The 16,235-nt window shown below is 38.3% G+C and overlaps 1 long non-coding RNA gene and 3 pseudogenes across 1 annotated transcript; 2 read left to right on the forward strand and 2 right to left on the reverse strand.

Annotated features, from left to right (window-relative positions):
- Positions 1-3,362: 3,362 nt before the first annotated feature.
- Positions 3,363-5,414, reverse strand: LOC112739784 (small ribosomal subunit protein uS2-like; annotated as a pseudogene).
- Positions 5,413-7,638, forward strand: LOC112722440 (uncharacterized; annotated as a pseudogene).
- A 473-nt stretch (positions 7,639-8,111) lies between these two features.
- LOC112739848 (germin-like protein subfamily 1 member 7) lies at positions 8,112-9,124 on the forward strand (annotated as a pseudogene).
- A 216-nt stretch (positions 9,125-9,340) lies between these two features.
- On the reverse strand, positions 9,341-10,103 carry LOC140178618 (uncharacterized). Its single transcript, XR_011871694.1, has 3 exons — positions 9,963-10,103; positions 9,748-9,868; positions 9,341-9,630 (listed from the first exon to the last, which is right to left on the reverse strand). It is a non-coding gene; the product is annotated as an uncharacterized lncRNA (long non-coding RNA).
- Positions 10,104-16,235: the final 6,132 nt, after the last annotated feature.

Genomic DNA, 16,235 nt, shown 5'->3' on the forward strand with positions numbered 1-16,235 from the left:
TATGCTTAAACAGTGCATATGTATCTTGAATTTGTGGTTCATGAATGTTGGCTCTTGAAAGAATGATGAAAAAGGAGACATGTTACTGAGGATCTGAAAAATCATTAAAATGATTCTTGAAGCAAGAAAAAGCTATTCAAAAAAAAAAAGAGAAAAGAAAACGAAAAAAAAAAACGAAAAAAATATATATATAGAGAAATAAAGAGTTGTGATCCAAGGCAATAAGAGTGTGCTTAAGAACCCTGGACACCTCTAATTGGGGACTTTAGCAAAGCTGAGTCACAATCTGAAAAGGTTCACCCAATTATGTGTCTGTGGCATGTATGTATCCGGTGGTAATACTGGAAGACAGAGTGCTTTGGGCCACAGCCAAGACTCAATAAGTAGCTATGTTCAAGAATCATCATACTTTACTAAGAGAATCATTAACACTATCTGGACTCTGAGTTCCTAAAGAAGCCAACCATTCTGAATTTCAAAGGATAGAGTGAGATGCCAAAACTATTTAGAGGCAAAAAGTTAAAAGCCCCGCTCATCTAATTAATACTGATCTTCACAGATGTTTTTGGAATTCATTGCATATTCTCTTCTTTTTATCTTATTTGATTTTCAGTTGCTTGAGGACAAGCAACAATTTAAGTTTGGTGTTGTGATGAGCGGATAATTTGTATACTTTTTGGCATTGTTTTTAGTATGTTTTTGGTACGATCTTATTAGTTTTTAGTATATTTTTATTAGTCTTTAGTTAAAATTCACTTTTCTGGACTTCACTATGAGTTTGTGTGTTTTTCTGTGATTTCAGGTATTTTCTGGCTGAAATTGAGGGACCTGAGCAAAAATCTGATTCAGAGACCAAAAAGGACTGCAGATGCTGTTGGATTCTGACCTCCCTGCACTCGAAGTGGATTTTCTGGAGCTACAGAAGCCCAATTGGCGCGCTCTCAACGGCGTTGGAAAGTAGACATTCTGGGCTTTCCAGCAATATATGATAGTCCATACTTTGCCCAAGATTTGATGGCCCAAACCGGCGTTCAAAGTCACCTCAAGAAATCCCAGCGTTAAACGCTGGAACTGGCACCCAAATGGGAGTTAAACGCCCAAACTGGCATAAAAGCTGGCGTTTAACTCCAAGAGGAGTCTCTGCACGAAAAATGCTTCATTGCTCAGCCCAAGCACACACCAAGTGGGCTCGGAAGTGGATTTTTATGTCATTTACTCATTTCTGTACACCTTAGGCTACTAGTTTTCTATAAGTAGGACCTTTGACTATTGGATCTTTTGATCTTTGGAACCTTTTTCTTTAGATCTTTTGATCACTTTGGGAGGCTGGCCATTCGGCCATGCCTAGACCTTATGCTTATGTATTTTCAACGGTGGAGTTTCTACACACCATAGATTAAGGTGTGGAGCTCTGCTGTACCTCGAGTATTAATGCAATTACTATTGTTCTTCCATTCAATTCCGCTTGTTCTTGTTCCAAGATATCACTTGTTCTTCAACTTGATGAAGGTGATGATTGACACTCATCACCATTCTCACCCATGAACAAGGTGACTGACAACCACTCTTGTTCTACAAGCGTTCAAGGCTCCAGTGAATATCTCTTGGGTTCTTTAACCGGAATCTTCGTGGTATAGGCGAGAACTGATGGCGGCATTCAAGAGAATCCGGAAGGTCTAACCTTGTCTGTGGTATTCTGAGTAGGATTCAATGACTGAATGACTGTGACGCGCTTCAAACTCCTGAGGGCGGGGCGTTAGTGACAGACACAAAAGAATCACTGGATTCTATTCCGGCCTAATTGAGAACCGACAGATGAATTCCGCTATGCTGTGACAGAGCATATGCAATCGCTTTCACTGAGAGGATGGGAGGTAGCCACTGACAACGGTGAAACCCTTGCTTAAGCTTGCCATGGAAAGGAGTAAGAAGGATTGGATGAAGACAGTAGGAAAGCAGAGAGACGGAAGGGAAGGCATCTTCATGCGCTTATCTGAAGTTCCTACCAATGAATTACATAAGTATCTCTATCTTTACCTTTATGTTTATTTTCGTTCATCACCATATCCATTTGAGTTTGCCTGACTAAGATTTACAAGATGACCATAGCTTGCTTCAATACTAACAATCTCCGTGGGATCGACCCTTACTCGCGTAAGGTTTATTACTTGGACGACCCAGTGCACTTGCTGGTTAGTTGTGCGAAGTTGTGTAATGCCATGGTATTGAGCTACCACGTTTTTGGGGCTCATGACCTGGGATTATGAGAGTTGTGAAAAAGTATTGTTCACAATTTCGCGCACCAACCACCCCGGAGTTGCACCAATTCGCGGACGTTGTTCCTGAGGTGCCATTTCGTGCCTACTTTCCAAGAGTTGGAACCCTGCCCCTATTTCGTGGCCGGCTACCATGAATTGGCATGCAAACCCATTTTGTGGGTGACGTGCATGAATTGGGACTGCGTACTTTCTTATTTATTTTAATAAAAAAGCCATTTACTTCACAATAAATTTTTGGGAAGAATAATTTCGTATGGCTTTCTGCAACATAATGAGCAAAATTTTCATCTTATTTGTTCTTCAATACATAACTTGATGCAATTTAGGGTAGTGATATGTTAATAATGTTCCCTGATATTGTGCGGACTAAGTTCTGAGGATAATACTATGATACAGCTTGTTAAAATGATGGCAGAGGTTCAAGTTCAACCTTCACCCTTTGCGTTCAAAATGGCTGTCTCTCCATTTACCAATTCAAAGATTATAAGATCTAAAGGAGACACTGAGGGAATTTAAACAAGTAGAAAAATTGAAGACAAGAGATCTAAATCATTCAAGGCTGAGAAAACAGAGTCACCTCATCATGAAGAGATAATGGATCTACTCAAAAGGATACGGATTTCAATATCAAAGGGTAAATCACAATACAAGGATAAGCCCTCAGCCGAATATGATCAAGATATTCTTGGTGAATCAAAGAAACAAGTGAAAGGTATTGCCTTGGTTATAATGGCAGATCTTCATATATTTTAAGAAAATACCTAAGTTTATTTTATTGTACTTTTGCATATATACTAAGCTTATCTATATTTTTCAATACTAATCAAACTGAAGAACAATCACCAAGAACAAATTTGCCATGCAAAAAGTAGCATGTCGTTGTCAATTAACTGCTCAAACTTCCATTACGAATCCTCTTAAATTGTTGAAACTAAACAAGCTTCCATCGATACGTCAACAAAATTTTAAAACTCAATACCATGACTACAAAATACTAATGTATGTTTCCTAAAGAAATAATCCCGGAAGGAAAATTGCTCAGGAAGCAAAGAAAACATAGAAACAAAATTTCAAACTCGATGCCTAGTCCCAGCCAGTGGGAGCAACACCTCCAGGTGTAGGAACGGATGCCTGTGGAGCTGGAACTGGCTCCCAATCACCTGTAGCTGCGGATACAAAAGAACTTGGGTCAAATAAATTGCCATCACAGTTTTCGACAGAACTATGTTAAGGCGCACAGATTTTCTTGCATATCGAGGGAGAATGATTCAAACACAACAACCCAGAATTATTTGACTACAAGATATTAGAAGCAAATATGACAATTATGTTGCATCAAATTTAACAGATCCAGAGTGGAAATAATTATTCTTACTGGCGTCTGGGGCCCAGTTAGCAGGAGCAGCTGCAATGGGTTGCTGAGGAACTGGTTCAGTCCAGTCCAGGATTGTTCAGCTGTAACAGCCCCCCATTCCCCATCAGCTGCGGGGAAGTCGGCAATGCCAACATCACCAAAATCTTGAATGGCATATTATGGGGCAGCTGGTAATTCCTCCTTCTCTTGTTGCTTGGCCTCTTCAGGTTCTCTATAGAAGAATAAATCCATCTACACATGAAAAGTTGACAAATTTAGCTAAGGTTCAAAGGAAACCACATAATAAAACTACTATCTTTTGTTAAAATATGAAATTTTTTACACCTGTATGTACATCAAGAAAGATTGTTCTAAATAAGTGCATACAAGATCAAACACTTACAATGCAGACATTGGGAAACACAATAAATCTAAAAGTGCTACAAAATAATAATAGTTCAATCCGTTAAGAGCAAAAATTAGTTTACCATCACGTCCCACTTAAGCCCCGGACGAATAGTACCCCTCATCTGTAGAACCATCCTTGCTAATAACCAAAACAGATAACCAATACTGTGCTTCCCCTTGTTATTGGCAGGAATGCCAACATCAACATAGCGCATCGAAGAATCGGTGTCACAGAAGGCAAGGGTCAAAATATTTCCAAGAGCACTTTTCTTAATGGGCTGCACATATTTTTTTGAAAAAAAATAGAAAAACAAACCCAAGATGATTTCAATTAATAACAGAATTTCAAACTCCCACAAAAAACATATTGACAGTTAATAGTGAAACAAGTGAATAACATAAGCGGCACCTGATGATCAGTCCTTGGATTAGTCAGAATGAGTAGACGAGGCTCGTTATAGGATGTTTGCATTTGATTGGTAAATGTTCCAGGAGTGTGCCTTTCAGCAACTGTATTCGCACCAGTGTATTGTGCAAACTTAAGGACAGCTCTCTGACCATATGGCCTAGCAGACTGAACAATAATGTCCTGCGGGTTCTCGATAGCAACAATAATCCTAGCAGCAAGTTGGAGCTTCTCCCATGTCTTGCCAAGGTTAATTATGTAAATACCTGGGAACAAGGAATACGAAAAATCAACCAAACATAAAAATGCTTTCATAAGCTCTATCATAAAATTATGATAATAAGCTGTTTTGAACACAAAGGTGGTCATACAAAATACACTTACTCGTATCAAAATCCTTATTAGAAATTAAATTGACTCTTTAAATAGAAAACACGAAACAAATAAAGAAAAATTGACAAACCACACGATTATAACAAATTTATAAAAAGTATATATCAAAAAAGGAACCCTAGATACAGGAATAGATAAATGTAAAAAAATCGAATACAAAATTCACAAAAGAGCAAGGAATATATTACAAAAAACAACTACGCACATCTGTGTTGTTTGCATTAGATTTCAAGAACTGAACTACTCACTACAGTTTGAGTAAATATGAAAAAATCCATATCAGAATAAACAATTTGAGACTGAAAAGATATAACATTTTGCAAAATATCCTTCAAACTCGCCATAATAGACACACTCTTCACTAATATTCAGACTAAAAATCCAAAAGGAGAAACGAAAAAGATCACGAAGACTGACCATCATTTCGGCGTTTGAAGACGTAGCGTTCCATCTGGAAGTCGCAATTTTTGGTTTCGAGGTGGAACTCAGCAGCAACCATCATCTGGATGTCCTGCTCCTTCTATGACAGCTGGCGTGGCGCTGCGGTAGTTGTGACAGCGGCAGAAATGGCCATGGTTGCGGTGCAGATTTGCGCTCTTAAGAGATTTGGAGACAATGGACGCTCCAACTCGTAGCAACCGCAGTATCAAATGAACTAGTTATTTGGAGTGAAGGGTATTTTAAAGTGATCCGTTTCTGTTTTTCTAAACCCTAGTTTTGTTGTGAAATGACACCAATGCCCTCTTCTTCCTCCTCGTAAGCATGTTTATATTGTTCTCTTAATAAAAACCGCTACCCGATATTAAGAAGCTAGAAAGTGTTGGTGGCATCGAGCTCAGAGGTGGTTGGAGTGAATAACTGGTTGCAGTAATTGGGCAAATAAATAAAGGTGTTTGCTATGGTACGATGATAAATTCATACGTATCGATATATTTAAAATACGGACAAGTAATAACAAGCCATGTGAAATTTATTTTCTATATCAGCATTTAATTTTTTCTTTTTTAAATATATATTATATTACCATTTTTACTAATACACTCCTTTAATTAAATTAAAATAAAAATATATTTTTTATATAATTTTATAAAAAGTCTTAAACATCCTTCCTTTATTTGATTAGACAAAAATACCCTTATAAATTAATCAAATTTTAAAATTCAATTAATCCTAATTTTATAGTTTCAAATAATTTAAACAACAAAACAAAAACATATTAAAAAACAAAAAATCAAATTTATTCTTCATCTGAATTGAACATATTAAAAAAACAAAAAAATTAAAATTGTTTTTCGTCTAGGTTTAGAAACCCTCACGCCTCTAAAAATTTTAGTATTCTTCATCTTATTCTCTCCTTTTCCTATCCTCTCTCTGTCTCTCTCTGCTGGATCTCTCTTATCTGTCTCACTGTGCGTCGCACGCAAGATCTCTCCCTTTCTCCTCTCTTGTCTCGCAATTGAAGGTCATTGTCGGCGTTTCAACGTCTCGCGGCCTTCCTGGGCTCCTCATGTTTAAATTATGGCTTAAATTATGTTAACCTCTTTTATTTTACGGATTGTATGTACTATAGTTATATTTTGGTGAAGAGGATCCCTTTCTTATGTGCAGATATCTGGCAAGAATGACCCTTCGATCAGCTCTTCCAAGAATAAGTTAAAAACACTCAGCTGGCAAGAACGGCAGAAACTTGAAAGAGATAGAAAGCAGAAAGAAGAGGATGAGCAAACATTAACAAAAGTGGAAGCTCCAATACCACAATCCCACATTGGGTTTAAGCTGCTCAAACAAATGGGTTATACGTCTGGTGCTGCCTTAGCAAAGAGGGTTTGGGTAGGGCTGAGCCAGTCGGGATTGAGATTCGACGATCGCGAGCTGGTATTGGCTTAGATGATCCTCGTAAGGAGAAGAGGAAAAAGGAGGAAATCATAGCTGAGAGAAAAAGGAGGAAAGAGGAGGATCTAATGCAAGACTTTGGGTTTGAGACAGAAGTAGCGATGGCAGAGTAAGAGAGTTGTAGCCAATTTCCATAAGGTAAATGTTGCCCTTGATCAATTAGAGAATAGAGAAATCATTGAACTGGAAAAGAATGACGATGATGAAGAAGAGGAAGATGAGGAAGAGGAAGAAATAACAAAAGAGGTGTGTAACTAAAAGGTTATATTTTTTGTTGAACGCACCTTTTAACCGTGTTTTGGTATTGATTTATGTTGCATCCCTGAATAACACATGGAAACAGCACAAATGCTTTCTTTTTCTCTTTATCTTAACTGCTCAGGCACACACATTAAGTCAATACACTTCCATTGCTGATTAATTTTCTCCTCGTTATACTCTAAATACTAAGCGATTTAAACAAATATTACTCATTGCACTTTGTCATCATTTTATCCATTTAAGCCGATCCTACCTAGCCATTGCACAAAGCTTACTTGTCGTTGTTGTATTTCTTATACTTTGAAATTCATTCTTGTTGAACTTTGTTAATCTATTCCTGCGTTCGTATTTGGTTGCGACTGTGATAGTGATACATGTAATCGATTTAGGATTTGCAAGAAGTTTTGATGAAACTGAGGGATGACCACAATTATTGCCTCTTTTGTGGATGCAAGGTGAGTAAACAACTCACATAGTTACTTTTTGTATATTTGTTTTGTAGTAATACTAAAAACCAAACTTTGACACTCTTGAAACTCATAATTATCTATAAATTAAATTTTGATTTTTATATGTTTCTTCAGTATGAATCAAAGGATGATCTCTTGACCAACTGCCCTGGAACCAATGAAGATGATCACTAACTTGATAGTTTTTTAGATGAACACCTGACTGTGCTTTGTCATCTCTCTTCTTTTTTGCCAAGCACTCATCCTCTTCTGGGGTCGGGTCCTCTTCGTCACCCAGTCGCCCTTGGTAAGTCCATGCATCATCACTTCCCCTGTTCTCCCTTTCCCAGATTCCCTTCTCCTTGTATTTTGAGATGATGTTGAATTGGTAATCAATTAATTTGTTAGTGATTGAATCTTGAATTTGTTGCTGTGTTGCTGAATAATCACTGAGATTAATTTTTTTTGCTAAAAATTATCAGAGTTGAATTTGTTACTGATTATCAGGGTTGTTGACTAATTATTTGATCTTGCCTAGATTGTTGAATGATTATTTGATCTTTAAGTTTCCGTATAAGTTTTGGCCAAGTGGATCCGAAAAGGAATTCTTCATATATGCTCACGAGCGACGAGGCTACTACACATTTTGGCAGGTTTTTTTTGTTTTGCCTTTTGTGATTACATGTATGATTCCTGTATATATGTATATAAGAAAGCCATCTTCCTTGATGAGTTTGTATAGAATGGTTCAGCAATTATTAGATGCAACAACGTTAATTTGCAGGCCAATTCAATGACTCCTCCTTTTAAATAGCAAGCTTCCCATTCAACAAATTCATCACAACTAAGCAATTAAATACATAGCATCATTTATAAGAGATCAGCGCTCACAAACACAGAGACAAAAGAAGAAGAAAGAAGAGGGCATCAATAGTAAGGTATACTACGAGGCACAAAATGAAAGCAATCTACTTCCTTGTTGGTTTGTTGACTTTGGCATCCTCTTTTGCATCAGCCTATGATCCTAGTCCACTGCAAGATTTCTGTGTGGCTCTCAATGACACCTAAAATGCTGCTATATATCATTACATACTCAAGTATCAAACTCCTTTCAATATATATGGTTAAGCATCGTTATAATTAATTCTTCTTAATTTCTTATTATGCAGTATTTGTGAATGAAAACATTTGCAAAGATCCTAAAGTTGTAGTAGCTGAAGATTTCTTCAAGCATGTAGATCTTGGGAATGTTGTCAACAAACTTGGCTCAAACGTGACTCCTGTCAGTGTTAACGAACTACCTGGACTTAACACACTCGGCATATCACTTGCTCGCCTAGATTTTGCACCTAAGGGTTTAATCCCTCCTCACACTCACCCTTGAGCCACAGAGATTTTGACTGTTGTTGAAGGCACCAACCGTCTTTTTACTAAAGTGCTCAACAAGGGTGATGTGTTTGTGTTTCCAATTGGTCTCATTCATTTCCAACTGAACGTGGGTTATGGCAACGCTGTTGCTATTTCTGGTCTTAGCAGTCAGAATCCAAGTGTTATCACAGTTGCAAATACTGTTTTTGGATCCACTCCACCTATTTCTCCTGAAGTTTTGACTAAAGGTTTTCAAGTGGATAAAAAAGTAATTAACTACCTTGAAAAACAGTTCTGATACGATAATAACTAATTTGATAAAGTGAAGCACCATCATTTCATTCTATTTGTATGATATATTACTTTGGCTCTGGCAATTCATATATGATAATAAATAACAAATTTGTTGTATTTGATTCAACTTTTGGTTCATTTGTGTTTTAGTGAAAAGTAATTAGTCCCCCCTTCTTTCTTTCTTTTTTTTGTATATCTTGTTAATGTTCTAGTTAATTAATCAAGAGCATTGTGAAGCCAAAACACAATAAATTACTCATCCATGATTGCTAGCAAAATAGATATGTTCGTGATTGCTATAACAGAATTACACTCATATTCATCAACATAGCAAGTACAATATCGGTCTACTTTTTCTTAATTTTCTTATATACATTCTCGTCTAACACCTATATCTATCTATCTATCTATCTATCTATCATAAGGATATTCAAGATCATTTTCGGTGACCTTGAAATGTTAGGGATGTTGACCAGAGCAATGTAGATTCCACATTTTAAAATTTCCTCTTTCAAGATTCCTCACCTACAAAATTCAGAACAATGCATCTTATAAACTACATACTATCTAAAACTATCTGTCACAGAAAAGAATTTGATACATTTATAATTTGAGGCAAAGGAGAGGGAGTATTAAACTCACCCAGCGAGCTGTGTCAAATAAAGGGCAAGTCATGCGAACAGACTTAAGCTTATTAGTGAGAGCTTGAAGCTTTGGGCGACTCAAGGCCAGTGATACTGCCCTCTCTTCATACTCTTTCATGCTACATGGTTGGTTTCACACACAACAGTTAGTTAGTTATAAACAGAAAGGTAACAATAACTGTCCATATCAGTAATCAAGAAAATATCTCTCACCTGGGAACGATCATCTCCTCCCCAAGTCCAGTAACAAGACAGAGTGATCCGGTAACTCGAGTAGCCATTTTCTCCAGAGGTAGAGTGATCATAGGCAAACTCGCCCATAATATATCTATTCCTGTTGTGTGTGCATTGCATAAAGGCCTAAAACAATGCAATAAGAGTATTAAAACAAAGGAATCCGTAAGCAAATAATAGAAAACAATCTAGTACATCAAAGAGAGGACAAGAAGTAGACATGAAATTACATGTCAAGAAATAAGTCTGCTAAAGCACTTCGCCTGATATGTTCATTATTCATTGCAACATCTGTGGAAATAATTTGGTCTGGTTGTAACCCTTGTGCAGCACCATCTGAAAGAAGGCCAATGCCCAGCGCTCATTTTGGAGCGATAATAAAAAACATAACAGACACCACTAATCACAAAATATCATGAAGAGTAATATCATTACAGAAATACACTAGAAGGAATGGAAGTATGGTTTCTCATAAAACACAATGGTGTTTCTTGAACAATGCACCCAGAAAAGTCAAGTGGGATAAGGCTTAGTTGTTGACAAGGTATGAAAAGAAAATAACTATATAACTAAATATGTGAGAATACTTTTTTTATTAGAAAAAAAATATAATCTAAACAGCCAATAAGCAGCATCCTGCTATTACCATGTACTAAATATCTCAGGATCCATCTTGTATAGTTGATTGAAGCATGCAAATACAAATTTATCTTCAGGCAGCCCATAGTCTGATCGTTTGTGCTGACATTTTGGATTCAATTTCTACTTTCTTATTTGCCCTGCTATAATGATCGTTTTTGTCAATATCTTCAGGCTAATTTGTGCCGGTAAATTGCATTTTCATATTATAAAAAGTTGCAAAAGGCTGCAATTGTTACTCAGTGTGGCTGGAGGAGAAGGGTTGCAAAGGCCTCTGTATCATCTCTTGAGTTTGCTCCCTCAAGGTTTCTGGATGAGGAAGATCGATATGATGTAGTTCTATGCCAAGTTAAGTACTTAACAGAGTTTTGAGCAGGTTCTGAGAAGATATTTGGAAAGGGGGGATTAGATATCAAATTTCATGCGCAGATTTAAACAAAAAGGAATGAATATCTAAATTACAAAAAACTAGATGTGGCATATTCCTTTTCTAAATATCATTTGCAATGGAAGACTTCCAACAATAAATAGATGTCATAATGTAATTTGCATTGCTCCTAGTTCTACAGGCGGTAAATTTGTAGTCATGAAAAACCTTGAAAGACTAAGAAGACCGATTCAATCCAACAAGGTTAGCCATGTCTAAAAAACATGAAAGATCAACAGGAAAAAAATAACAAAGAAATTTACCTTCTGGAACTTGAGTAGGGTCATCCCCGCAAGAGAAACATGCTTTTCAAGAAAGATGATGCCACATAACTAAGAGTATAAAAGAGTATAAAAGAACTAAATTTCAATCACCAAAAGAGTATAAATTTATACGTAGTCAAATAGAGACATTAAATAATCCGGCAAACAAATACCAACACAAACGTAAACAAAATATAATGTCGTATGTCACTAGAGGGTTCATATGCCCACAAGAAAATAATAACACAAAAATAATAAAAAATATCCTATGTTGTAAATCTAATCTTGTGGAAATTCATAATCATCACGATGGTGATTATCATACAGCTTATTATCATGAAGCATTAAACAAATTCATCATGAACAAATAACCTCAGGAAATCGAAAACCAAAATCATGAAGCAGCAAACAAATTCATCATGAACAAATAACCTCAGAAAATTAAAAATCAAAATCACAAACAAATAAATCATAAAATCAAGCACAGAAAATCAGAAGGCAGCAAGGAGGAATAACCGAATAAGTGAATAACAGAGTATTACCGGCGGCGAGTAACAGCGACGAAAGAGGAGGCGAGCTCGGCGACGACACAACAGGAGGCGAGCTCGGCGACGACGCAACAGGAGGCGAGTTCAGCGACGAAACAGGACGCGGTGGTGGTTGTCGTGGTCAACGCCGTTGCTGCTGTGGCTGCGGGATGCAGTGGCGATGGCGGTAGGCTGCTCGATTAGTGGTGGTGGGCTGGCTATGCGACTGCTAAGAGGGGAGAGCCAGTTGCTGTGGTCTGTGGGTGTTGAACTGCTGATTCCTCTTCTCTTCTGGCTTCTGGAGTTCTGGGTGATTTCTGTGAACATCAGGGATTTAGGGCTTCGTTTACGTTAGTTTAGCCATTTTTTTTTAAAATTGGAATTTTTACTTTCAAAACAAAAACCGCTAAAAAATCAAAAGGTTCTCCCGGTTTATCGGTTAACTATCGGTTCGACCAGTTTTTTGTCAGACGATTTCTGACTTTACTTGGACCGGCTAGATGATCGATTTCTGGTTAATTCGGTTGAACCGATCGGTTCGGTTCAATTTTAAGAACCATGATAATTACACATTAGCCTTAATTGCCTAAATATAAAAGAAAAAAACGAAGGAAAAGATTAGTGCTTAATATTACCTTTATATTAAAATGATCATCTTCAAAACAAGCTATCATCCAACTTGCAACCCACACACCCGCGTCACTCCTACTTATCGAGGAAGCTATATTAGAGTATTATATAATTGCATAAATTTCATATCAATAACTACTAATTATATGATCTTATGATCCAGCTTCGAGGGTTGGAAGGCCTTCTGGCTCTTCAAATTCAAACTGTGAAGAAATCAGATTTGGAGTGGTCTCAAAGTCATAGAATGAACGATCTTCCAATACCTCATCCAAATAAATGGCTTGTTTATGTCTATGTTAGAGTTTGCTTTTTTAGTCATATATGTAGATAATTAACAAAAAAAAGGAAAATATAGTTACTAATTTCAAGGCTGTCCTCTTTCGCTTGAACTGTTTCTCAATGGGTAATGGGTCTAGCAAAATGATTTGTCTTTTAACATGATTGGTGCACAAAATTATCATCATCAATGGCGCCATCAACATGGAATGCACAATTGCAATCTCAACTCTTTATCACAACTTCGCACTACTAACCAGCAAGTGTACTAGGTCGTCCAAGTAATAAACCTTACGCGAGTAAGGGTCGATCCCACAGAGATTGTTGGTATGAAGCAAGCTATGATCACCTTGTAAATCTTAGTCAGGCAGATTCAAATGGTTATAGATGATGAATAAAACATAAAGATAAAGATAGAGATAGTTATGCAATTCATTGGTGAGAACTTCAGATAAGCGTATGAAGATGTTTTGTCCCTTCCGTCTCTCTGCTTTCCTACTGTCTTCATCCAATCCTTCTTACTCCTTTCCATGGCAAGATGTATGTTGGGCATCACCGTTGTCAATGGCTACAGTCCCGTCCTCTCAGTGGAAATGTTCAATGCACCCTGTCCCGGCACGGCTATCCAGCTGTCGGTTCTCGATCATGTCGGAATAGAATCCAGTGATTCTTTTGCGTCTGTCACTAACGCCCCACAATCACGAGTTTGAAGCTCGTCACAGTCATTCAATCATTGAATCCTACTCAGAATACCACAGACAAGGTTTAGACCTTCCGGATTCTCTTGAATGCCGCCATCAATTCTAGCTTATACCACGAAGATTCCGGTTAAAGAACCCAAGAGATATCCACCCAATCTAAGGTAGAACGGAGGTGATTGACGGTCACACGTTCATAGGTGAGAATGATGATGAGTGTCACGGATCATCATATTCATCAAGTTGAAGAACAAGTGATATCTTAGAACAAGAACAAGCCGAATTGAATAGAAGAACAATAGTAATTGCATTAATACTCGAGGTACAGCAGAGCTCCACACCTTAATCTATGGTGTGTAGAAACTCCACCGTTGAAAATACATAAGAACAAGGTCTAGGCATGGCCATGAGGCCAGCCTCCCAAAGAGGGTTCAATCATACAAGCATGATCAAAAGATGAAAATACAATAGTAAAAGGTTCTATTTATAGGGAACTAATAGCTTAAGAATTACAAAGATGAGTAAAAGACATAAAAATCCACTTCCGGGCCCACTTGGTGTGTGCTTGGGCCGAGAACTGAAGCATTTTCGTGTAGAGACTTCTCTTGGAGTTAAACGCCAACTTTTGTGCCAGTTTGGGCGTTTAACTCCCACTTTGGTGCCAGTTCCGGCGTTTAACGCTGGGAATTCTGATGGTGACTTTGAACGCCGGTTTGGGCCATCAAATCTTGGGCAAAGTATGGACTATCATATATTGCTGGAAAGCTCAGAATGTCTACTTTCCAACGCCGTTGAGAGCGCGCCAATTGGGCTTTTGTAGCTCCAGAAAATCTACTTTGAGTGCAGGGAGGCCAGAATCCAATAGCATCTGCAGTCCTTTTCAGTCTCTGAATCAGATTTTTGCTCAGGTCCCTCAATTTCAGACAGAAAATACCTGAAATCACAGAAAAACACACAAACTCATAGTAAAGTCCAGAAAAGTGAATTTTAACTAAAAACTAATAAAAATATACTAAAAACTAACTAAATCCTACTAGAAACATACTAAAAACAATGCCAAAAAGCGTACAAATTATCCGCTCATCAATGATCAATCACTACGAGGTACCAGTGTTCATGACCTTCGTCAGTAGTTTCAGATACAGGGATAAAGACCTAATCAAGATACATGATGGCCCGGTCTAGAGTAACTTTAGACCGGTTGCTAGTGGGAATGATTGAGCGTTGGATAAACTCCAACCATCCCCTAGCCACGGGCTTGAGGTCATGCCTTCTTAGTTGAACCGGCTTCCCTCTTGAATCTCTCTTCCATTGGGCGCCCTCTTCACAAATGACTGTGAGGGCTTGGTCCAACCTTTGATCAAAGTTGACCCTTCTAGTGTAAGGGTGTTCATCTCCTTGCATCATGGGCAAGTTGAATGCCAACCTTACATTTTCCGGACTAAAATCCAAGCATTTCCCCCAAACCATTGTAAGCCAATTCTTTGGGTCCGGGTTCACACTTTGATCATGGTTCTTGGTGATCCATGCATTGACATAGAACTCTTGAACCATTAAGATTCCGACTTGTTGAATGGGGTTGGTAAGAACTTCCCAACCTCTTCTTCTAATCTCATGTCGGATCTCCGGATATTCACTCTTTTTGAGTTTGAAAGGGACCTCGGGGATCACCTTCTTCAAGGCCACAACTTCATAGAAGTGGTCTTGATGCACCTTTGAGATGAATCTCTCCATCTCCCATGACTCGGAGGTGAAAGCTTTTGCCTTCCCTTTCCTCTTTCTAGAGGTTTCTCCGGCCTTGGATGCCATAAATGGTTATGGAAAAACAAAAAGCAATGCTTTTACCACACCAAACTTAAAAGGTTTGCTCGTCCTCGAGCAAAAGAAGAAAGAAGAGAGTAGAAGAAGAAGAAAATGGAGGAGATGGGGGAGGCTTTATGGTCGGCCAAAAAGGGAGAAGTAGTGTTTAGGTTGTGTGAAAATGAAGGAGTGAAGATGGGTTTATATAGGGTGAGGAGAAGGATGGGGTTCGGCTATGGGAGGGAAAGTGGTTTGAATTTGAATGGTGAGGTAGGTGGGGTTTTATGAAGGATGGATGTGAGTGGTGAAGAGAAAGACGGGATTTGATAGGTGATGGGATTTGAGGTGATTGGTGAATGGGTGAAGAAGAGAGAGGGTGGTGAGGTAGGTGGGGATCCTGTGGGGCCACAGATCCTGAGGTGTCAAGGAAAAGTCATCCCTGCACCAAGTGGCGTGCAAAAATGCCCTTCATGCCAATTCTGGCGTTAAACGCCAGGCTGGTGCCCATTTCTGGCGTTTAACGCCAAGTTCTTGCCCTTTTCTGGCGTTTAACGCCAGTCTGGTGCCCCTTTCTGGCGTTAAACGCCCAGAATGGTGCCAGACTGGGCGTTAAACGCCCATTTGCTGCCCTTACTGGCGTTTAAACGCCAGCAGGTTCTTCCTCCAAGGTGTGCTGTTTTTCTTCCTGTTTTTCATTCTATTTTTGCTTTTTCAATTGATTTTGTGACTTCTCATGATCATCAACCTACAGAAAACATAAAATAACAAAGTAAAATAGATAAAATATAACATTGGGTTGCCTCCCAACAAGCGCTTCTTTAATTTCAGTAGCTTGACAGTGGGCTCTCATGGAGCCTCACAGATGCTCAGAGCAATGTTGGAACCTCCCAACACCAAACTTAGAGTTTGAATGTGGGGGTTCAATACCAAACTTAGAATTTGGTTGTGGCCTCCCGACACCAAACTTAGAGTTTGACTGTGGGGGCTCTGTT

The sequence above is a fragment of the Arachis hypogaea genome, chromosome 2 (genome assembly GCF_003086295.3).
Source record: "Arachis hypogaea cultivar Tifrunner chromosome 2, arahy.Tifrunner.gnm2.J5K5, whole genome shotgun sequence".
Lineage (NCBI taxonomy): Eukaryota > Viridiplantae > Streptophyta > Magnoliopsida > Fabales > Fabaceae > Arachis > Arachis hypogaea.